At 37.4% G+C, this 25,711-nt stretch overlaps 1 protein-coding gene and 1 long non-coding RNA gene across 2 annotated transcripts in view; one reads left to right on the forward strand and one right to left on the reverse strand.

Annotated features, from left to right (window-relative positions):
- Nucleotides 1-25,711, forward strand: part of Agmo (alkylglycerol monooxygenase) — a 343,612-nt gene that overhangs the window by 233,572 nt on the left and 84,329 nt on the right.
- Nucleotides 9,163-25,711, reverse strand: part of LOC148005205 (uncharacterized) — an 88,425-nt gene continuing 71,876 nt past the window's right edge. Inside the window, exons 3-4 of the long non-coding RNA XR_015623006.1 lie at nucleotides 12,749-13,071; nucleotides 9,163-11,201 (exon numbers count right to left, since the gene is read on the reverse strand). This is a non-coding gene — a long non-coding RNA (uncharacterized LOC148005205). The remainder of the gene's footprint in view (nucleotides 11,202-12,748; nucleotides 13,072-25,711) is intronic.

Raw genomic sequence — 25,711 nt, forward strand, 5'->3', positions numbered from 1 at the left:
TTAGAATATTTAGTATAAGAAAGCTCTACAATCTCAGGAAAAAACTACTCAAACCCTATGTTTTCTGTTATATGTGTATTCTAGGCTATAATGTACACATGCATATGTGTAAACAAATTTGTCTGTGGGTATAGAGTCGCATACAGATCATTGAAGACAGAAGGTTAATAAAAAGATAAAATGCGTACAGGTTAGGATGCTATTTTATGCTTCATTAAAGTTATTTTTAGCTCCTCAGTGTCCATGAAAAACAAGTCTTGAAATGGGCAGTGTCCATAGGTAATTTCATATCCTTATGGGAATTACATGGAAATTATAGGAATTACCTTATGGGAAGATCTGAATTTTAAGTTATAGCTTACCTGTTCCTGTAGTCTTTAGTGCTTTATAAGTACTAGTAAACTTAAATTTTTTTTTGGTTCTTTTTTTCGGAGCTGGGGACCGAACCCAGGGCCTTGCGCTTCCTAGGCAAGTGTTCTACCACTGAGCTAAATCCCCAAACCCTAAACTTAAATATTTTGTTATTGAAATATTAATACTAGCTAAACTAATAAGATAATGTAACAATTGCTAGGAATATATTACAATAGTCATAATTTGAAATTCTTATGAATTCTTAGGAACACTAGTACTTAAGCATAATACATAAGAATTTTGAAAACAAAGAAGCAAAATTTATTTAATATAGAAAGCACTGTTTATTAAAGCACATTTTGGTTATTGATGGAATACTCTTGAATGCCTATTAAAGCTTCTTGGCTTTATTTGTATCATCACTAAAATGGAAGGAAATACACATAGTGGATTTAAAATTAGGCCCTCTCTAATATTCAGTTTTAGTCAGAGAATGATGGGTGGAAATGCTCCTTTCAAGATAATACCTAGAGTGCATTACTAGATGATATCCCCTGTGGAAAGAGAGAAAGTAGGAGATACATCCTCAGGTGGCTAGTACAAAGTTCTTTAAGTTTGCTACAGTTCTCACATAACCCTTGCTGGCTGTTTTACAGATCTTTTGATGGTGTTGGTGTTGGTCACTCCTACAGAGGGCTACTAATAAACTAAATTTTCTCTTTACTGGCCATTATTTATTTCTTCTTATTTAAAAATTTGGAGACATCCTTCTATGGAAAATATGTTACTTCTGCTCATCTTGCTTGTCTGTAAAAACCATTCAATAAAGGTAATAATAGCTCTTAATATTTGCCTGTAGTTGCAATTAAGAGGTTTGCCAAAGGCCAGTTTTGTACTTTCTGACTTTCTATACAATATACCCTGTCCTTTATTCAAACATTTGACAGATATTTGCTCTAGCTTACTTCTGCTGATAAATTTTTTTGTATAGTCACTTCAGGGAATTATTTTTATTCCAGTGCCTGACTACCTGCATAAGAAAATGAATTGTAAAGTTCCTTCACAGGAAGAAGTAATGAGCTTTTAGGTTGTGAGTGGAAGGATACCTCCTTATTTGTCTTGACACAAATCAGCAACATTTTTGAAAGACAAGCTTCATTCAGGTAGAATTTCAATTTTACGTATATTGACTGTATTTGTTAGATAAATGTTGAATAAACTGCTATAGAAGTTTATCTCCAAATATGTAGAAAATAAATTATGTGAAATTCTTTGAAGGCTACGACATAGGTCATCTCAGTTATTATATTTTACTGTCCAGTTTAAAATGGCAACAGTACTGACAAATGAAGAAAAATGAAAGCATTTTATTTACAAAAGACTTGATGGGACCCCACTTGCTTAAAATTTTGAGTTGTCATTCAGAATGCCTTGATGAAAAGGACTTTTGAAGACATAGACTGTGCTCTCGAGAAGTTTCAAGTAATGAGGTTAATTAATGAGTGGTCAGTTATTATGACTACTGGGACATATTATCATGTGAAGTAAATAGTATGCTAATGCCACCAAAGTAAAGGAGAATTATACAGTCTTGGATTAAGGAAAAATCTCAAACAAGATACATCCAAAGGATTAAAGAAAAAAACTAGCAGAAGTAGATAGGAACATATTTTTAATGGACAAAAGATAGTAGATAAGCCATAAAGGTTTACTTATCAGTCAGTGGTAGGAGATAAAGGAGGAGTTTTATTAGGTCTCTTAATTTTCTGAACTCAGGTCATAATCTCCCTGACATGCTTGAAGACAAATGCACTGAATTCATTGACATCTGTGTTTTGATGACACTTGAGATATTTAAATCATATCATATTATGTAGATCAGGAGGATAAATAAACCTAGAGGCATTAGGAATCTATCATGCTCATATGTTTGAATATAGCCAGGGACATTGCCTAAAAATAAACATTAGGGAGAATTTTTCACTTTGATACAATTATGATTGGCAATTATATTTTTTCTCTATAGGCTTCATTTTAAAAGTCTAGTATACTTTAATGATTTATGTTACAGTGCCTCTATTCGCTTTAAAACAGTCAACTAAAGTCATACTATTTTAGATTTTTTTTTAGATTGATCTATCTAGTTACATAAAATCATTCTTTATTCCCCACTATCTCCACCGACACTTTTAAATTGAGCACTGTGAATCGTACTTTGAAATGAAGGTGTAGGTCTGTTTTAACTTTTTACCATGTAATAAAATTTGTGATTCAAAGTTTCTTTCAAATAAATGGGCTTGGCTTGAAGACAAGTCATGTCAAACAAGAATTTCCACATTTTAAGGCCCCACAGGAATCTGTCTAATGGAATATAAATTATGACTTTATTTTTCAGAAGACTACTAAGAGCCAAGTGACTAGACTAGGCAATAGTATAATATAAAATATATATCACATCATCACTGGTAGATTTGTCTCATTAACACCGGGGAAATTCATAATTACAAATTTTAAAAGCACATATTTCCTTTTAGAATCACATCTTTTATTTGGAGCAAATTTCAGCATATAGAATTTTTAATCTTAAAACTTAACACATTTCTTAATCCTTATATTTTTCATGAGTTTGATTATGGCATTTAAAATGCTTAATTATTCTTTAGAAAGAGTTCATAACATCTTTAATAATATTTCATATACCTGATATATAAATTAATTTTTCTATAGACTTCTATAATGTGGGTTACTTTACATAATAAAATAGAAATTTTAGTTTAGGGACATGCTGTTAACTCCATAAGAATTAGTACAATTTAAAATAATAGGTGGAAACTTAAAATTGTATATGTAATCTAATTTTCAAAATTGGGCCATCTGCAAAATTTACAATTCTAAATGGTGTCATAAATAGTATTACCTTTTAAGCGAGGTAACAAAAAAAGTCAGCATTTTGCAATTTAAAAAGCAGAGTCATATTCTAAGGTAATTTTGACTCTAATCCAAAGAGAACTTGGGAACATTTTTAAGTTTGAGTGACTTTCTCCCATTTGGAAAGAGCCCAAGTGAGCTGATCACAGAACTTGTTTTCTGTTATCCGGCACTCTACCAAAATATTTCTTGTAGCTTGAAAATAATAAAGATTTTGCAAGCCCCAGGAGGTCTTTTTTGATCCAGGAATGAAGTTACCCTGGATTCATATAACTGGAGTTTGACTTCCTCTCAGTCATTGAAATGTAAAACCCTTCCATTTATTGGTATGGAATAAGGAAAGTCTAAAGATTTCCAAACTTTATATTTACTGAAGTCAGTACATAGCCAAAGTTTTGTTTCCATCTCAGTACAACATGGTGTAAAAAGCAAAAGCAATACAGAAAGGAATAGAACTCCTTAATTAAAATCAACTATCAGAAGGAGCTTTTATTTACCCATCAAATCACCCCTGTAGGGAATGTCCAGGCAGGGAGGCAGGAAGGTAGTTGGGGAGGAGGAACACCTTTATAGAAGGAGGGAGAGGGGGATAGGATAGGGGACTTATGGACAGGAAACTCCAGGAAAGGGAATAACATTAGAAATGTAAATAAAAATTATCCAATCAGAAAAGTTTCTCTGAAGAAAAATTACAGTTTTTGTTTTTACTATAAAGTTTATTTTATTCATATTTAATTATTTAGAATGATGGATATATGGAAAAATGAGGCACTTGATATTTTATCTCTTTATCATTATGAATTATAGAAATAAAAACAAATTTTCAAATCTATCTTCACTTTATAGTCCATGCATTTACCTCATAATGTTCTTTACCCATGATAACTAGAATATTTATTGTTACAAAAAGGTATTAAAAGTCAAGAATAATTTATAGACCCTTTTGTGTGACTTCAATTGTATTGATACAATAGACACCTAAATTATTGATACACCTCAATGGTACAGTAAATTTATAGCTTGTCTTAAAGCCAAATATAGGTTTTTATTAATAATTCCAGGTCATGTGTGTCAGATCAAGTATGTGTGCTGGGGTGGAGGGAGGTGTAGATGTGTAATTTTCAAATGGTTTCCTTAGTGTGAAATTGAAAATATGATTCAGTTTTATTTTATCGAATCATCTGAGTCAAAGGAAATAACTCAAAACTTGTGTGCAAAGTGACCATTATTCATTTGTCAGGGGAAAAGGAATTGAAGCAACATGTTTTTCCCATGTGTACTTCACAGTTTGCACACGCACAGAGGGTTATAATGTAATGCTCACAGTGCCCGTACTTATTTTTATACACCAGGGAATGATAAAATATAGAGGAATGTGTACTTCCTGTCTTAACATAATTTTAAACCAGAGTTATTAAAATGTTTAGTTTCTCTTTACACTTGTCTGACCTCTTGCAAGGAGAAGGACCCTTGTCTTCCCTCTTGCAGAGAGGAATAGGATGGAAAAAAGAAAGTTGAAGAAACAGACATGGGAGACAAAGCATGGAGAGATGATGGATGGGCTGGGATTAGGTGTATCCACAAGTTCCAGGAGCATCAGCAAGACATTTTAAATTATTACTCAAGGGCATGTCATATTCTTAATATTAAATTGGAATTTAATTATTTAATGTCAACTGCCTCACTCAGGTTTAAGAGTTTGGGAATCATAGTGTATAACTTTAATCTCAGCACGTGGGAGGCAGAAGAAGGTGAATTTCTGAGAATCTGAAGCAACTCTTGTCTGCACACCCTATCCCATGGCAGTTTGGGCAGCATAGTGAGACCTTGTCTCAAAGCCATCCAGTCAAAGAAACAGTCAACCATCCATCCAACCAACCAATCAACCAACCAACCAACTAACCAACCAACTAACCAACCAACTAACCAACCAACTAACCAACCAACCAACCAACCAACAAACCAACCAATCAACCAACCAACCAAAAAAAAAAACCTACAATGGGGAATATCAGAGAAAGGGGAAAACAAGAAGAAATTGTGATCTGCAGTTTAATTAAGTCACTGTCTAAACCTTTCTTTCTTATTGGATGTTTAATGCAACTAAAAACAACAGTGTTTCATGTTTTTACAAGAATATTTAGGCAATAAGGTAGGAGAAGCCCTATCAATTTCTAGTTCTATTGAAACAACTTCGTTAACTGTTCATCTCTTCCAGTGAAGGTACTTTAAGAAACAATTTTGGTTTCCTATCACTCTGAAAGCTTAATAGTAGACATCTGAAATACATAATCAGAACATTTGACACATAACCAAGAAATGAAAAAATAAGACTTTTAATATGCAATAACCTGGAAAACTCAAATGCCTACCAAACCGTCGGCTGTAAATCTCCCCTGTGTTTGCATAAGAAAATAGATGTTCCAACCTTTTGATGTCAGCATTTTTCCACAATAACCTAAACCAAATTCTTGAATGATTTTAGTTTTTCTTAGCCAGTAGGTTTGATGTCACATGCACAATTTTTGTGTGTGGCTATGAAGTGTATGTAGGCTGACTCTTCCCTTTCACAGCTCCTGTCTATATGTGTAATCTTATTCAAATATGGTTGCTGTGATGAGCACATGGGAGCTGGGAGGACAGAAAGAGCTAAGAATGTAATAAGGATGAAAGAGAATTTAAAAGATGAAACAAATGTCAAGAGTTTCTGCAGGTCAATGCATGCACAGTATGCTCTCATTTATTCTGTAATATAGGGATTTTTCAGTTATTTGGAGCAGAGAGCCCATTTATTTTGTAAAGTGTTCAGGGACCCTGTCAAACTTTAAGCAAGGGCATTCATTTGATACTATCAACTGATTATAAAAAATAAACAATGAAATTCAAATCAACATAATTTATAATATAGAGTTTGAAGTCTAATACTTTCAGTTGTTAGAAATATACCAAAATGTCCTGTTCTCAACCAGATGAATGTTATTTGCTATAAATAGATTGGCAGAATAATAATGACCCTCACAGATTACACAACTCTCTGAGCATGCATGTCCATGGAAATCTCTGCTCACCTGCCTGTTGTATTCCTTTTCTACCTAATATTTTCAGGGCATAGCCAACTCAATGTTTCATTTTTCACAGCTTCCCTCAAGTCTCTACTGCTCTACACTCCTCTTCTTTTCAGCACCTTCTTGTCCCTCACATTCTTTTATAGCAGAGAACACCTCTCTCACTTTCTCTAACAAGAAACACACAGTGCAGGTCAGCAGCAGAGGTCACCTTCACGCTCACGTCACAGGTCAAGCAAGATCACTTACATTTTTCAGTAGGTCATTTCTTCTCACTGGGTGGGATATGACCTTTTTTCCTGTTCATAGAAAAGAAACCACCCCAGATGTTCTCCACCCCTTCTCCCGCTCTCTGTTTTCTTCTATTTTTCCCTTGTTTGATGCCAAGCATGAAAACTTAGACGTTAATCATTCTAGCTAGCCTGTTAATATTTTAGAAGATGGTGTTTTGTTCTACATTGTGCTTTTAGAACATAAGAAACAAACACACAATACTGAGAAAGAATAAAATTTATGGCATGGGCGCTCATTTTCATATCAAACATATAATTCTGTAATTTCTTCAGGGTGTTTTGTTCTTTTGTAAAAACATAATTTGAAATGTTATTTATGTGCAATTAGATCGACAGCTCTGTGGACAGCATTAGCGACATTTATAGGATGCAGATTTTTGGTTATTCTGGCTAGTGTCATCTACAGCTTGACTGACCATCACTGTTGACTTTCATCTTCGTAGATCCTTCAGATTTTCTCATAATTCCAATACAGCCAACTTTACAGGGAAGGGAGTATTGCACTAGTTAAAGACATGTAAGTAATTTGCCTATTTGAATCTGAGAGTGACTGCTGCAGAGGTTATTTATTTAATCTTCTTTCTGAAGATCAGAACTAGCTGAGAGCTCACATGTCTCATAGTCCAATAGTGTGACCTTAAACACCAGACAAGTGCTGGTGGAAGATGATTGGAACAATCAGTACAACAACAGCTTCTCTCTGGGGTGCTTACACCATAGTAGGAGGTTAGGGATGGGCTACCTCTTGGAAGCAGCCAGTAGAAAGGGGACAAGGGCTTATTCTGCAGCAATGCTATGAAGAACATTCTGCATAACTCACCTTCATTTATATGTATCATGACATTTCCAGAGATTTTAATTTTTAAATAACTCTTACATTTCCCATCTCTTTTGTATCCCAAGATTTCTTTTTATTGGGTCCTGAAGTTGGAACAAAATAATAGAACCCGAATCAAGGAAACCTGGCAAAACTGTGTTACACGCTTTCTTCCCACACCTACTTTATTACTGAACATTTATATCCTATAAAATTCCATAACTAGCATGACTTTCAAAATGGGTTACTGTCTAGCTTTTTTTAAATTTTAGACGAATAAGCTAGTAAAGTAAAATCATATTTCTCTAGAAATGAACTACTTCTTTTCAAAGAAGTTTTGTTTATTGCACATACAATGCTATTTAAAATATCAATGACTCCTAAGTAAAAGAGTTCTCCTTGAGGGTTGGGGATTTAGCTCAGTGGTAGAGCGCTTGCCTAGGAAGTGCAAGGCCCTGGGTTCGGTCCCCAGCTCCGAAGAAAAAAAGAGTTCTCCTTGAGTTAATAAACTAATTTAGGTTAATATGTTATTACATGATGAGGTAATAGATAAAACAAGAGAATAATAGCTATAACGAGCTTTACCAAAGCAAATGCAGTGTTTACTTATGCAATCCTTAAGTGTACATACTACTACAGAAACAAGTAAGGAATTCTGCCTATATTTGCTCTCTAATATCTATTCCAATCTTATGACATCATAAGTAACTGGGTAGGAACATGTTCCGACTTTCATATCGCTGTAAAATTTTGTGTCCCTGAACTCATTTGTCTACCAAAATGTTACATTTAGTGTGTTACTCATGTCGCTAAAAGCCCTTTGTGCAATCAAGGCTTTATATGTTGAATATTACACTATTTATTTGTATTTACAAGGTGTTGATTTACAAAACTCCTTGGAGGCCCTAAAGTTTTCATGAGTCCTCACCCCTGTGACTAACTAGTTCTGATTTCAAGCCTTTGCATTTCTATGTGTTTGCTTATTTAGTCCTCTATACAGAGTAATTCATAAATATTAAATTCACACTGTTAATTGTAAAGAACTTTTTGAGAACGACTGACCTGATATTTTTCTTGACACTCAAGCATTAAAATCTATTTGACTTTACTTCCCAGTCAACAGATGCTTTCAGATATCTATCAATGACAGATTCAGACAAACACGTAGAATCACTGAAGCAATATAAATTTGGGAAAGATTTTAAACATACAGTTGTTTTTAGGAACATAAGAAATCATTGTTCTGTCTTTTCCAGTGGGAAATTCCACTGGCTGTATGTGTGGGGGCGGGATGAATTTCAACTGACTGCTAAGTAACTTGTAATAATGCAGCAATATTACCTAAAGTGGTGGCATGTCTAGAGAGAGATCCCTGGAAAATGGTTATTTCGCTGAGGAAGAGTATGTGCTGCTGTTTGGCTCAGACTTCTCCATAACTTCCCCCCTTATTTTTTCCTTGGCCAAGCCATGTTACCAAATGTCATCCACACCTTTATGATTTTCTAATTTCCTGCAGGAGTTTTGCTATTTATCGTGCCATTTCATGATAGGAAAATAGCTTCTTCCATTCATCAGATGAGGTAATTCTCTCTACCACTCATAATTACATATGAGTGTTACACACCAATGATATTAAATAGGAAAGTCATCCTTTCTTTTGAAAACTATTTTTTAAATTTTCATTTGAAACACTTTACTGCAAGTATTTTTAATATAATACTTTATTGATTCTTTGTGAATTTACGTCACAGACCTGTACCATACTCAATTCCCAGTCTTTCCATGTCTCTCTTGGGACCACCCCACCCCCAACAGAACAACAACAGCAAAATGAAAAAAAAATAAAACAAAAACAAGTCCAATATGAGCTATCAATGTATTCACAGGAGTGTGGTGAAACTCTCCATGGCCTGCCCTTTAGGTACAAATGAGTCTTTCCCTTCCTGCATCCCCATTTTAAGCCATCATTTGTGAACTGCTAACTTCAGAATCCTGGTCACAGTTTTTAAAAGTTCTCCTCAATGACTTCCTGCTTATGCTCTTGCTTTTTGAGAGGGAGGGTTGGTGTGTGGGTAGAAGGTTGTTAAGGAAGCTTTCATGTCCACTCCTCTCAACTGTGCATGTACAATCATTGATATCACTGCCAATGTCTTCCTTGTTTTTTACATTCAGTGGTGCTACAGATCATGGTTCTACATGGTTTCTAGTGACAGCACACACCAAGAACAGAGCCTCTGGCCACAGTAGGACCATGGATACATACAAGGCCCTTGGAGGAATCCCAGACCAGAGACATCAGCATCGCCTGGGGTCAAGTTGCAATGCAGGCTACTCACATCAACATGGCCTGGGCAGCACCACTGCCAACCAAACATCAATATAACCTCATCTTGCAGTATAGACCAGAGATATTAGCATGGTCTTCAATGACAACACAAGTTATGGACATCAATATAGACCTCAGCTCCATCAGTACCCAGTCATTGCCCTGAGAGACAACACAAGCCTGGATATCACCATGGCCCCAAATGGTAGTACATTCACATCAATATAGTCACCGTGGTGGTAAGCCCTCAGACACTGGCCTGAATTTAAGCCACTGCATAGATCATGTACTTCATCTAGGCAATAGGTGGTAACATAGGCCTCAGAGATCAACCCAGTTCCTAGCTGTATCAGGACTATGGACAAATACATGGCCTTTTGTGGCATCACCAATCATCATGGTCCTTCAAGGAGGTCCATTCTAGGAAGGGAACTGTTCTTCATCTCTTGCCTACTTATTGTCCAGAGTCATGGGTATCCTCGTGCCTTTCAGAGGCTGGGGCGGGAAGGAGATTTAATTTGCATCTGGGCAAGCTTCAGGCTGCTGCACACCACCCTTTTGACCCCAATATGCCAAGATATGTTTTGTGGTCCACCTGAGTCCACTCTCATGACTGTTACTGCCCTCATAAGTCTACTCCAGTTCTACCTCTCATCACATCTACCTTCCACATCACATGCATCACCCCACTTGTCTATTACATATTTGTTTTACATAGTGGTGCAGGGTCAGACTGCACAATTTCTTTATTGCACAATTTCTTTATCTCCCATAACAGGGTCAACACAGAGTGGTTGGCCTGGGTCCTGTAAGAGCACAGAAATGGTCCGAAGCAGCTCTTAGAGTTATCAAATTACTAGGCTGAAACTATGATAGAGGAAATAAAGTTGCTGTACAAGGGCATCAATGTGATTCTGATTTTGTGGGTGAAGACCCTTAACCATTTTGGCTCCTATGAACTTAAGCTATGACACTCATACTAGTAACAACAGGCTTAGGCTTTTCCCTCTTGTCCTAGCTACTTTTGTAACTGACATTTCTGTATTTACCTCTTGGGTTTCTCTGTGTTATAATGCATATAACTACCCATGGCTCTACTTAATACTACACACTATAACCAGAGACTTTTTCACCCATGTGCAAGTTCCAGAATAATGATTCATAGGCCTATAATTTATTAACTAGATGCCTAGGCCGTAAGCCTGTAACTTATATTAGTCTATTTATTTAGTTCTGTGCCTGCCATGTGAGTAATTACTTCTGCTCAGTTTCATATGTCTTCTTTCCTCCAAGTCAAGGCAATGAGTTCCCCCGCACCTGAACCAAGTTCCTCTTTCTACAAGATGTTTCATCTTCTAATGCTGCCTCAGTTCATTGGCCACCAGATTTTTATTGACATGTGATGGGGATGCTGCCACCTAGAACAAAAGTGAGATTATCACTACATCTGCACCTTCCAGTTCAATAAAAGGCTCTTTCTAAAACATCAATAAGCTAGATACAATAAGAATATCAGATTGGAATTATTTTTACAATATCCTGTCCTTATGTATTTGGGAACCTTGGAGAAAGTACTCCATTATCTCCTATCTCAGTGAGTCCAAGGTTCTGTACCTAAATCACTTTCTATTATAACTTGCATTATCAACCTAAAATAAGTTTTTAGATTTTATATATTTCCTTAAATCATACACAACTTAATTGTGAGACTATATGTATTTTCAATGCCACATGAGACCTGAGAATGATAAATGTTACTTGAGTAAATAGAAAGTGCAGAGCAAGAACTTTCCAAACATGTAGAAATGACAGCGGTTGCTGGCCACCTCAACAGTTATCCAAGGTTTCTCTGAGACTTTGTAATATCATCTTCAGCCTTTTGAACCACGTTGTCTGTCTGACTTTTCTGTGAAACAGGAATGATAAAGGACTGCCTACCTTGTCTTGGCAAAACTATGCAGTGGACTTTCCTGCAACCTGTTTTTCCAGTTTCTACAGCATCCTGTCTGCAATTAACGCAAGGGAAGTTCTTGACCACTGGTTAGCTTCAAATGGAGTTTCTTTAATACTCATCATCTTCTTTGAAAAAGAATTGAGGATCTACCAGGAGCAGAGGCCTCATTATCCTGAAAAGTCTACTGTTAATAAATAAACAAATATCTAAATGTCATCTTCTGTAGGTCTCTGAGAATTTGAAGACCACCTTTGTATCTATAGTCTATCCGAATAGGCATACATTGCTAATTTCTAGCTATGTACTATGTGTCTAACCTAGCAAACATATTTTTATACTTTATAAATATAAAATATTTATATTATATATAAATCATATATATATTAAACATAATTAACTAAAGTAGTATCAAAACAAGAACATAACTTTGATTTATTAATTACTAACTTGCATTTCTTAGTGTCTCAAAGAGTTAGTAATAGCAGCTTCCAAAAGGACTAGATCTTCATATTGCATTTATAAGTGAGTTGTTTAGGTACAAAAACTAAGAGTTGAAACATATATACCTAGTGTGCTGTAGCAAAATATAATCCTAAATCTATATCAATATACAAAGCCCATACCAAATGCAAAATATCTGGTTTGTTAATGCTCTTTAGTCTAAAAGTAAATTCAATCGCCTACCCTTTTATCTTATCATTACTATATCCCCTCTTGATTTCTTTTCATCCCTTCTATCACTCCAGTCCCCTAACACTTAAAGGATCGTGAGACAGAGATGGAAAGGAAGAGAGAGAGAGGAGGAGTGAAGGAGGAGAGGAGGGGGAGGGAGAGGGAAAAGGAGAAGGAGAGAGGGAGTGTAGAGAGAAGAAAAAGAAAGAGAAAAAGAGATCCTCAAATTTAACCTCTTATACTTTACTTCCTCCCTGATCAAGACCATCGCCAATTTGTGATCAAACCCATAAAATGACAATAAACAGCTTCACAAACTGAACAACCAAAGCCACTCACCCACGTTTTCGGAATGGGACTTCGTTTCCTTAAAATTACTTCCTACTGTCCATGGCAATGTTATTTTGGTAGCCCAGAGGAAAACTGGAACATTGGTCCAGTCCTAGAAAAGCTAACTGTAGCATTGCTGCTCAGTCTCTGTGTGAAGAGAAAATGGCAGCTTAACTGATATCCTGGCTGAAACATTCTGTAAGGTTAAACAATCTAGCTAGCTTTATAGAAGTTTATCCAGACGAAGACTTTGAAGGTAACAACATTTGAGGCAGTCTGTGAGGTCAGATCACTTGAGCTACTTTTCTTCTTTGGTGTCTCATCCTTTTGCTCTGCAAACACATAATATAGATTTTTCTGTTAACACATGTATGGAATGTTAAGCATATACAATTGAGCAAAAGTTGTCTCTTTGCTTGAGCAAGTAAGGCTTCAAACTTTATAAGTTCATTTGGATAGTATATCCAAATTGTAACAACAAATTTTTATCCATGCCATTTGAAGGGATGGAATGATTAGTACTAAGGACTGTGTAGTGAACAAGATTTATTGGCTGTGCATAGCTGAAGTCATGGCTAGGAATATTTTCAAGACTTAGCAAATCTTAGAGCTGGATAGATCAGCAAATATATTTACCTGTTTTGTTATTTTCTTTTGTTCATTGTATCATGAATATAATCTAGACTTTCAGGAGGTCTCCCCCAGTCAAATTTAGCTTTTATCAATTTTGATGAAATATATAACTTTTTTCCTCTTGAAACACAGACAAAACCTCTCCCCATCACAATACACTCCTATTATGAAGTTATCACAAACTTCTGATGCTCTAACTCATAAGTCATTTTTAAGATTTAGTGCCTTTTAGTAGCTGTGCTATATGTCATACTGACATTTTATAAAGTTAGAATCAACAAAGCATTATATCTTTGGGAGATTCTATATCGCTCTTCTATTGAAAATCTTTCCTTTAAAGTCCTGATAGATTGCCTGTGATTGCCTACAATTGCCTGTGAGTCAGGATTGTGAGATGTGCCAATAACATATCTCACCATGTCTACCACATTGCTTATTCTAGTGGATACATATGTCAAAGCATCATTGGCTTCAACCTGTATGGCATCTCCAGCATAGACATCATCTTTAATAAATTTGCAATCTTAGAGTGATCATTTTCAAAAGTCAAGCTGAGTGGTACACCACTGTGTAAATGTATGATATTTTCTGTATCCATTCCCCTGTTGAGGGACATATGGGTTGTTTCCAGTTTCTGGCTACTATAAATATGGCTGCTATGAACATAGTGGACCATGTGTCCTTATTACATGTTAACACATTTTTGGTTATATGCCCAGGAGTTGTATAGCTATGACCTCAGGTAATACTACATCCAATTTTCTGAGGAATCACCAGACTGATTTCCAGAGTGGTTGTACCAGCTTGCAATCTCACCTCCAGTGGAGAAGTGTTCCTCTTTCTCCACATCCTTGCAAGCATCTGCTGTCACCTGAGTTTCAGCCATTCTGACAGGTGTGCAGTGGAATCTCGGAGTCTTTTTGATTTACATTTCCCTGATAACTGAGGATGTTGAACATTTCTTTAGGTTCCTCTCAGCCATTCAACTTTCCTCAGGTGAGAATTCTGTTTAGCTCTGTTCCATATTTTTTGACCCAATTGATAAGATATAATTGCCCACCTAAACATACAAAGCCCAGTACTATCCATCCCTTAAGAACATTGATAACAACTTGTAAATACACAGAGCAGAATCTTTATGTCAGCCTCCATCGTCCTATCCTGCCTCTCTCCTCCAGTCTCTTCCTTACTGTTCTATTCTCCTCCTCTTCCCTCAAACTTCTCTCCTGCCCATCCTTCCTTCTCCTCCTATGACAGGCCTCCTTCTATCCTGTACCTGCCCCTCGCCTGTACTTTACAAATTCAATGAGGAGAAGGTTCTGGTGAAGTCACCGGAGTCCTGAGTACGTGACTAGTATTTTTTAATAGGGTTATTTGTTTCTTTGGGGTCTAACTTCTTGAGTTATTTGTATGTATTGGATATTAGCTCTCTATCTGATATAGGATTTGGTAATGATGTTTTTCTAATCTGTTAGTTGTTGTTTTGACTTATTGACAGTGTCCTTTGCCTTGCAGAAGCCTTGCAATTGTGTGAGGTCCAATTTGTCTTTCTTGATCTTAGAGAATAAACCATAGGTGTTCTGTTCAGGAAATTTTCCACTGTGCCCAGGTATTTGAGGCTTTTCTCTACTTTCTCTTCTAATAGCTTCAGTGTATCTGGTTTTATGTGGTCTTTGATCCACTTGGAAGTAAGGTTTGTACAAGGAGATAAGAATGTGTTGAGTTGCATTCTTCTACATGCTGACCTCCAGTTGAACCAGTACCATTTGTTGAAAATGCTGTCTTTTTTCCCCCTCTGAATGGTTTTAGCTTCTTTGTCAAAGATCAAGTAACCATAGGTGTGTGGATTCATTTCTGGTTCTTCAATTCTATTCCATTTATTTACCTGTCTATCTATGTACAAATACCATACAGATTTTATCACTATTATTCTGCAATATAGCCTGAGGTCAGTGGTGGTGATTCCCCCATATGTTCTTTTATTGTTGAGAATATTTTTCACTATTCTGGGCTTTCTGTTTTTCCAAATCAATTCGAGAATTGCTCTTCCTAATTCTATGAATAATTGAGTGGGAATTTTGATGGGGACTGCATTGAATCTATAGATTGCTTTAGGTGAGATGGCCACTTTTACAATATTAATCTTGCCAATCCATGAGCATGGGAGATCTTTCCATCTTCTGAGGTCTTCATCGATTTCATTCTTCAGAGACTTGCAATTCTTGTTATACAGATATTTTACTTGTTTGATTAGAGTCACACCAAGGTATTTTATATTATCCGTGACTATTGTTTTTTTTTGTTGTTTTTTTGTTTTTTTTTTTTTGACTTGAGCACATTTTGAGATACTATGGTACATCACAGTGGAAGTTTCATGAAAGGTAAAGCCATTAATTCCATGCTGATGTGCAAATTTCCTCTGTAGTCAGGGGGCAAACCGTTCTAATAGTACAAAGGACCAAACTGTATTCCATAGTACACACCTGCATGACTTCTTCTAGATGGATTCCGTCTCCTAAGGTTTCACAACCTTTCAAAACAGTTCCACAAATTAAAGACCAACATTCACCATATAAGCCTATATGAATACAATTACAACTATAACACCAGAAAAAATAGAAGCTTAAACAAAATTGAAGCAAAAACTAAAACAACACATGCACATGCACATATATTAACCTAAAAGGTAAATTTGTTTGATCACTTATTTCCTTCAGCTATGAGCTAGTTCTCCATCTTTATTTATGAAGGATTTATAACAAATTATTCAATTGTGGTATAAAAATCACTTATTCATTCATTCTGTTTTGTGTTCACCTAATATTTTGCTACATACAATCTAACATACCCAGTAAGAGTCCAAGATATAGAGTTGGTATTATCTGAATTATAATAATACACAGGCTTGATTATTGGAAACAAAGAATTTGATAATATAAACAGTTTAAAATGAGATGACTTATTTGTTTTAGGTAAAAGTACATAAACTTCCTGTATCATTACCTTGATTTTCTCTTACATAATGGCACGCAATTTCTCTTAGTGACTAAATTATTTTTCTATATCTGTTTTAAACCCAGTTCTAAGTTTATAAGTTTTTTTTTATTAACTTGAGTATTTCTTATATACATTTCAAGTGTTATTCCCTTTCCCGGTTTCCAGGCAAACATCCCCCTCCCCCCTCCCATTCCTTATGGGTGTTCCCCTCCCAACCCTCCCCCCATTGCCGCCCTCCCCCCATAGTCTAGTTCACTGGGGGTTCAGTCTTAGCAGGACCCAGGGCTTCCCCTTCCACTGGTGCTCTTACTAGGACATTCATTGCTACCTATGGGGTCAGAGTCCAGGGTCAGTCCATGTATAGTATTTAGGTAGTGGCTTAGTCCCTGGAAACTCTGGTTGCTTGGCATTGTTGTACTTTTGGGGTCTCGAGCCCCTTCAAGCTCTTCCAGTTCTTTCTCTGATTCCTTCAACGGGGGACCTATTCTCAGTTCAGTGGTTTGCTGCTGGCATTCGCCTCTGTATTTGCTGTATTCTGGCTGTGTCTCTCAGGAGCGATCTACATCCGGCTCCTGTCGGTCTGCACTTCTTTGCTTCATCCATCTTGTCTAATTGGGTGGCTGTATATGTATGGGCCACATGTGGGGCAGGCTCTGAATGGGTGTTCCTTCAGTCTCTGTTTTAATCTTTGCCTCTCCCTTCCCTGCCAAGGGTATTCTTTTTCCTCATTTAAAGAAGGAGTGAAGCATTCACATTTTGATCATCCGTCTTGAGTTTCGTTTGTTCTAGGGATCTAGGGTAATTCAAGCATTTGGGCTAATAGCCACTTATCAATGAGTGCATACCATGTATGTCTTTCTGTGATTGAGTTAGCTCACTCAGGATGATATTTTCCAGTTCCAACCATTTGCCTACGAATTTCATAAACTCGTTGTTTTTGATAGCTGAGTAATATTCCATTGTGTAGATGTACCACATTTTCTGTATCCATTCCTCTGTTGAAGGGCATCTGGGTTCTTTCCAGTTTCTGGCTATTATAAATAAGGCTGCGATGAACATAGTGGAGCACGTGTCTCTTTTATATGTTGAGGCATCTTTTGGGTATATGCCCAAGAGAGGTATAGCTGGATCCTCAGGCAGTTCAATGTCCAATTTTCTAAGGAACCTCCAGACTGATTTCCAGAATGGTTTTACCAGTCTGCAATCCCACCAACAATGGAGGAGTGTTCCTCTTTCTCCGCATCCTCACCAGCATCTGCTATCACCTGAGTTTTTGATCTTAGCCATTCTCACTGGTGTGAGGTGAAATCTCAGGGTTGTTTTGATTTGCATTTCCCTTATGACTAAAGATGTTGAACATTTCTTTAGGTGTTTCTCAGCCATTCGGCATTCCTCAGCTGTGAATTCTTTTTTAGCTCTGAACCCCATTTTTAATAGGGTTATTTGTTTCCCTGCGGTCTAACTTCTTGAGTTCTTTGTATATTTTGGATATAAGGCCTCTATCTGTTGTAGGATTGGTAAAGATCTTTTCCCAATCTGTTGGTTGCCGTTTTGTCCTAACCACAGTGTCCTTTGCCTTACAGAAACTTTGCAGTTTTATGAGATCCCATTTGTCGATTCTTGATCTTAGAGCATAAGCCATTGGTGTTTTGTTCAGGAAATTTTTTCCAGTGCCCATGTGTTCCAGATGCTTCCCTAATTTTTCTTCTATTAGTTTGAGTGTGTCTGGTTTGATGTGGAGGTCCTTGATCCACTTGGACTTAAGCTTTGTACAGGGTGATAAGCATGGATCGATCTGCATTCTTCTACATGTTGCCCTCCAGTTGAACCAGCACCATTTGCTGAAAATGCTATCTTTTTTCCATTGGATGGTTTTGGCTCCTTTGTCAAAAATCAAGTGACCATAGGTGTGTGGGTTCATTTCTGGGTCTTCAATTCTATTCCATTGGTCTATCTGTCTGTCTCTGTACCAATACCATGCAGTTTTTATCACTATTGCTCTGTAATACTGCTTGAGTTCAGGGATAGTGATTCCCCCTGAAGTCCTTTTATTGTTGAGGATAGCTTTAGCTATCCTGGGTTTTTTGTTATTCCAGATGAATTTGCAAATTGTTCTGTCTAACTCTTTGAAGAAATGGATTGGTATTTTGATGGGGATTGCATTGAATCTGTAGATTGCTTTTGGTAAAATGGCCATTTTTACTATATTAATCCTGCCAATCCATGAGCATGGGATATCTTTCCATCTTCTGAGGTCTTCTTCAATTTCTTTCCTCAGTGTCTTGAAGTTCTTATTGTACAGATCTTTTACTTGCTTGGTTAAAGTCACACCGAGGTACTTTATATTATTTGGGTCTATTATGAAGGGTGTCGTTTCCCTAATTTCTCTCTCGGCTTGTTTCTCTTTTGTATAGAGGAAGGTAACTGATTTATTTGAGTTAATTTTATACCCAGCCACTTTGCTGAAGTTGTTTATCAGCTTTAGTAGTTCACTGGTGGAACTTTTGGGATCACTTAAATATACTATCATGTCATCTGCAAATAGTGATATTTTGACCTCTTCTTTTCCGATCTGTATCTCTTTGATCTCCTTTTGTTGTCTGATTGCTCTGGCTAGAACTTCAAGAACTATATTGAATAAGTAGGGAGAGAGTGGGCAGCCTTGTCTAGTCCCTGATTTTAGTGGGATTGCTTCAAGTTTCTCTCCATTTAGTTTAATGTTAGCAAGTGGTTTGCTCTATATGGCTTTTACTATGTTTAGGTATGGGCCTTGAATTCCTATTCTTTCCAGGACTTTTATCATGAAGGGGTGTTGAATTGTGTCAAATGCTTTCTCAGCATCTAATGAAATGATCATGTGGTTCTGTTCTTTCAGTTTGTTTATATAATGGATCACGTTGATGGTTTTCCGTATATTAAACCATCCCTGCATGCCTGGGATGAAGCCAACTTGATCATGGTGGATGATTGTTTTGATGTGCTCTTGAATTCAGTTTGCCAGAATTTTATTGAGTATTTTTGCGTCGATATTCATAAGGGAAATTGGTCTGAAGTTCTCTTTCTTTGTTGTGTCTTTGTGTGGTTTAGGTATAAGAGTAATTGTGGCTTCGTAGAAGGAATTCGGTAGGGCTCCATCTGTTTCAATTTTGTGGAATAGTTTGGATAATATTGGTATGAGGTCTTCTATGAAGGTTTGATAGAATTCTGCACTAAACCTGTCTGGACCTGGGCTCTTTTTGGTTGGGAGACCTTTAATGACTGCTTCTATTTCCTTAGGAGTTATGGGGTTGTTTAACTGGTTTATCTGTTCCTGATTTAACTTCGATACCTGGTATCTGTCTAGGAAATTGTCCATTTCCTGAAGATTTTCAAATTTTGTTGAATATAGGTTTTTATAGTAAGATCTGATGATTTTTTGAATTTCCTCTGAATCTGTAGTTATGTCTCCCTTTTCATTTCTGATTTTGTTAATTTGGACGCACTCTCTGTGTCCTCTCGTTAGTCTGGCTAAGGGTTTATCTATCTTGTTGATTTTCTCAAAGAACCAACTTTTGGTTCTGTTGATTCTTTCTATGGTCCTTTTTGTTTCTACTTGGTTGATTTCAGCTCTGAGTTTGATTATTTCCTGCCTTCTACTCCTCCTGGGTGTATTTGCTTCTTTTTGTTCTAGAACTTTTAGGTGTGCTGTCAAGCTGCTGACATATGCTCTTTCCTGTTTCTTTCTGCAGGCACTCAGCGCTATGAGTTTTCCTCTTAGCACAGCTTTCATTGTGTCCCATAAGTTTGGGTATATTGTACCTTCATTTTCATTAAATTCTAAAAAGTCTTTAATTTCTTTCTTTATTTCTTCCTTGACCAGGTTATCATTGAGTAGAGCATTGTTCAATTTCCACGTATATGTGGGCATTCTTCCCTTATTGTTATTGAAGACCAGTTTTAGGCCGTGGTTGTCCGATAGCACGCATGGGATTATTTCTATCTTTCTGTACCTGTTGAGGCCCGTTTTTTGACCAATTATATGGTCAATTTTGGAGAAAGTACCATGAGGAGCTGAGAAGAAGGTATATCCTTTTGCTTTAGGATAGAATGTTCTATAAATATCCGTTAAGTCCATTTGGCTCATGACTTCTCTTAGTCTGTCTACATCACTGTTTAATTTCTGTTTCCATGATCTGTCCATTGATGAGAGTGGGGTGTTGAAATCTCCCACTATTATTGTGTGAGGTGCAATGTGTGTTTTGAGCTTTAGTAAGGTTTCTTTTACGTATGTAGGTGCCCTTGTATTTGGGGCATAGATATTTAGAATTGATAGTTCATCTTGGTGGATTTTTCCTTTGATGAATATGAAGTGTCCTTCCTTATCTTTTTTGATGTCTTTTAGTTGGAAATTGATTTTATTTGATATTAGAATGGCTACTCCAGCTTGCTTCTTCTGACCATTTGCTTGGAAAGTTGTTTTCCAGCCTTTCACTCTGAGGTAGTGTCTGTCTTGTGTCTGAGGTGTGTTTCCTGTAGGCAGCAGAATGCAGGGTCCTCGTTGCGTATCCAGTTTGTTAATCTATGTCTTTTTATTGGGGAGTTGAGGCCATTGATATTGAGAGATATTAAGGAATAGTGATTATTGCTTCCCGTTATATTCATGTTTGGATGTGAGGTTATGTTTGTGTGCTTTCATTCTCTTTGTTTTGTTGCCAAGACGATTAGTTTCTTGCTTCTTCTAGGGTATAGCTTGCCTCCTTATGTTGGGCTTTACCATTTATTATCCTTTGTAGTGCTGGATTTGTAGAAAGATATTGTGTAAATTTGGTTTTGTCATGGAATATCTTGGTTTCTCCATCAATGTTAATTGAGAGTTTTGCTGGATACAGTAACCTGGGCTGGCATTTGTGTTCTCTTAGGGTCTGTATGACATCAGTCCAGGATCTTCTGGCCTTCATAGTTTCTGGCGAGAAGTCCGGTGTGATTCTGATAGGTCTCCCTTTATATGTTACTTGACCTTTTTCCCTTACTGCTTTTATTTTAATATTCTTTCTTTATTTTGTGCGTTTGGTGTTTTGACAATTATGTGACAGGAGGTGTTTCTTTTCTGGTCCAATCTATTTGGAGTTCTGTAGGCTTCTTGTATGTCTATGGGTATCTCTTTTTTTAGGTTAGGGAAGTTTTCTTCTATGATTTTGTTGAAGATATTTACTGGTCCTTTGAGCTGGGAGTCTTCACTCTCTTCTATACTTATTATCCTTAGGTTTGATCTTCTCATTGAGTCCTGGATTTCCTGTATGTTTTGGACCAGTAGCTTTTTCTGCTTTACATTATCTTTGACAGTTGAGTCAATGATTTCTATGGAATCTTCTGCTCCTCAGATTCTCTCTTCCATCTCTTGTATTCTGTTGGTGAAGCTTGTATCTACAGCTCCTTGTCTCTTGTTTTGGTTTTCTATATCCAGGGTTGTTTCCATGTGTTCTTTCTTGATTGCTTCTATTTCCATTTTTAATTCCTTCAACTGTTTGATTGTGTTTTCCTGGAATTCTTTCAGGGATTTTTGTGTCTCCTCTCTATGGGCTTCTACTTGTTTATTTATGTTTTCCTGGAATTCTTTCAGGGATTTTTGTGTCTCCTCTCTATGGGCTTCTACTTGTTTATTTATGTTTTCCTGGAATTCTTTCAGGGATTTTTGCGATTCTTTCAGGCATTTTTGTGGTTCCTCTCTGTAGGCTTCTACTTGTTCTCTAAGGGAGTTCTTCATGTCTTTCTTGAAGTCCTCCAGCATCATGATCAAAAATGATTTTGAAACTAGATCTTGCTTTTCTGGTGTGTTTGGATATTCCATGTTTGTTTTGATGGGAGAATTGGGCTCCGATGGTGCCATGTAGTCTTGGTTTCTGTTGCTTGGGTTCCTGTGCTTGCCTCTCGCCATCAGATTATCTCTAGTGTTACTTTGTTCTGCTATTTCTGACAGTGGCTAGACTGTCCTATAAGCCTGTGTGTCAGGAGTGCTGTAGACCTGTTTTCTTCTCTTTCAGTCAGTTATGGGGACAGAGTGTTCTGCTTTCGGGCGTGTAGTTTTTCCTCTCTACAGGTCTTCAGCTGTTCCTGTGGGCCTGTGTCTTGAGTTCACCAGGCAGCTTTCTTGCAGCAGAAAAGTTGGTCTTACCTGTGGTCCCGAGGCTCAAGTTCGCTCGTGGGGTGCTGCCCACGGGCTCTCTGCAGCGGCAGCAACCAGGAAGATCTGTGCCGCCGTTTCCGGGAGCTTCAGTGCACCAGGGTTCCAGATGGTCTTTGGCTTTTTCCTCTGGTGTCCGAGATGTGTGTGCAGAGAGCAGTCTCTTCTGGTTTCCCAGGCTTGTCTGCCTCTCTGAAGGTTCAGCTCTCCCTCCCACGGGATTTGGGTGCAGAGAACTGTTTATCTGGTCTGTTTCCCTCACGTTCCTGCGGTGTCTCAGGCAGGGGTCCTGCCGCTCCTGGGCCCTCCCCCACGGGAGCCCAGAGGCCTTATACAGTTTCCTCTTGGGCCAGGGATGTGGGCAGGGGTGAGCAGTGTTGGTGGTCTCTTCCGCTCTGCAGCCTCAGGAGTACCCACCTGACCAGGCGGTTGGGTCTCTCTCTCACAGGGTCTGGGGGCAGAGAGCTGCTGCGGGCCGGGATCCGCGGGTCATTCGTGACCATTGTAAATGGTGTTGTTACACTAATTTCTTTCTCAGCCTGTTTATTCTTTGAATAAAGGAAGACTACTGATTTCTTTGAATTAATTTTACATCCAGCCACTTTGCTGAAGATATTTATCTGGTCAAGGAGTTCTCCGGTGGAATTTTGGGGTCATTTAAATATACTACCATATCATCTGCAAATAGTGATATTTTGATTTCTTCCTTTCCAATTCATATCATTTGACCTCCTTTTGTTGTCCAATTGCTCTAGCTAGACCTTCAGGTACTAAATTGAATAGATAGTGAGAGATTGGGCAGCCTTGTTTAGTCCCTGATTTTAGTGGGATTGCTTTGTTTCTTTTCATTTAGTTTGGTGACAGCTACTGGTTTGCTGTATATTATTTTACTGTTTAGGTATGGGCTTTGAACAACTATACCCCAAATGCAATGATGCCCCACATTCATAAAAGAAACTTTATTAAAGCTCAAAGTACACTCTGCATACCACACAATAATAGTGGGAGTCTTCAAAATCCTACTCTCATGAAAGGACAGATCATGGAAACATAAACTAAACAGAGACACAGTGAAACTAACAGCAATTATGAACCAAATGGATTTAACAAATATCTATAGAACATTTCATCCTAAAACAAAAGAATTTACTTTCTTCTCTGCACCTCATGGTAACTTCTTCACAAAAAAAGATTCAACAGATACAAGAAGATTGACATAATCCAATGCACCCTATCAGAACACCATGGACCAAGGCTGGTTTTCAACAACAACAAAAACAACAGAAAGCCCTCCCACACATGGAAACTGAATAGCACTCTATTCAATGATAACTTGGTCAAGAAAGAAATAAAGAAATTAAAGACTTTAGAATTTAATGAAAATTAAGATACAACATAACCAAACTTATAGGATACAATGAAAGCAGGGAAAAGAGGAAAGTTCATAGCTTTGAGTACCTACAAAAAGAAACTGTAGAGAGCATACACTAGCAACTTGACACCACACCTGAAAGCTCTAGAAAAAGAAAGAAACAACACCTATGAAGAGGAGACAGCAGGAAATAATCAAACTCAGTGTTGAAATCAACAACGTAGAAACAAAAGAACTATACAAATAATCGACAAAACCAGGATCTGGTTCTTTGTGATCTGGTTCTTTTATCTATCAACAACATAGATAAATCTTGTGCCAGACTAATCAGAGGGCAGAGAGACAGTATGAAAATTATCAAAATCAGAAATGAAAAGAGAGGCATAACAACAGAAATTGGGGAAATTTAAAAAGATCATCAGATCCTACTACAAAAGCTTATATGCAACAAAACTGGGAAATCTTGATGAAATGGACAATTTTCTAGACAGATACCAGGTACCAAAATTAAATCAGTATCAGGTAAACCATCTAATCAGTCCTATAGCTCCTAAAGAAATAGAAGCAGTCATTTAAAGTCTCCCAACCACAAACAAAGTCCAGGGCCAGATGGGTTTAGTGCAGAATTCTATCAGCTCTTCAAAGAAGACCTAATACCAATACTCTTCAAACTATTCTACAAAATAGAAGCAGAAGGAATGCTACCTAATTTGTTCCATGAAGCCACAGTTATGCTGATACCAAAACCACACCAAGACTCAACAAAGAAAGAGAACTTCAGTTTCCCTTAGGAATATTGATGCAAAAATTCTCAATAAAGTTCTCGAATACTGAATCCAAGAACACATCAAAACTATCATCCATCATGATCAGGTAGGCTTCATCCCAGGGATTCAGGGATGGTTCAATATTTAGAAATCCAGCAATATAATCCAACACTTAAAGTCAAAGAAAAAAAACCCAAATGATTATTTCATTAGATGTTGAAAAAAAAAAACATTTGACAAAATTCAACACCCCCACATATTAAAAGTCTGTATTTTTAACTCAGTATATTTTATTACTTTGTGTTGACACTCCAGTTCCTCATATCTGTGGATATACTTTCTTTAAAATCTGCAACTGCTTTTTTTCTGTTGTTGTAGGTTCCAGGGTAGACTCTTTTGAAGATTCTATATTTGATTTACAGAGTCCCCTAATATCTATTTTTTTTTTTTTTTTTTTTTATTAACTTGAGTATTTCTTATATACATTTCGAGTGTTATTCCCTTTCCCGGTTTCCGGGCAAACATCCCCCTCCCCCCTCCCCTTCCTTATGGGTGTTCCCCTCCCAACCCTCCCCCCATTGCCGCCCTCCCCCCATAGACTAGTTCACTGTGGGTTCAGTCTTAGCAGGACCCAGGGCTTCCCCTTCCACTGGTGCTCTTACTAGGATATTCATTGCTACCTATGGGGTCAGAGTCCAGGGTCAGTCCATGTATAGTCTTTAGGTAGTGGCTTAGTCCCTGGAAGCTCTGGTTGCTTGGCATTGTTGTACTTTTGGGGTCTCGAGCCCCTTCAAGCTCTTCCAGTTCTTTCTCTGATTCCTTCAATAGGGGACCTATTCTCAGTTCAGTGGTTTGCTGCTGGCATTCGCCTCTATATTTGCTGTATTCTGGCTGTGTCTCTCAGGAGCGATCTACATCCGGCTCCTGTCGGTCTGCACTTCTTTGCTTCATCCATCTTGTCTAATTGGGTGGCTGTATATGTATGGGCCACATGTGGGGCAGGCTCTGAATGGGTGTTCCTTCAGTCTCTGTTTTAATCTTTG

Source organism: Rattus norvegicus, chromosome 6 (genome assembly GCF_021556685.1).
Source record: "Rattus norvegicus strain SHRSP/BbbUtx chromosome 6, alternate assembly SHRSP_T2T, whole genome shotgun sequence".
NCBI classification, from domain to species: Eukaryota; Metazoa; Chordata; class Mammalia; order Rodentia; family Muridae; genus Rattus; species Rattus norvegicus.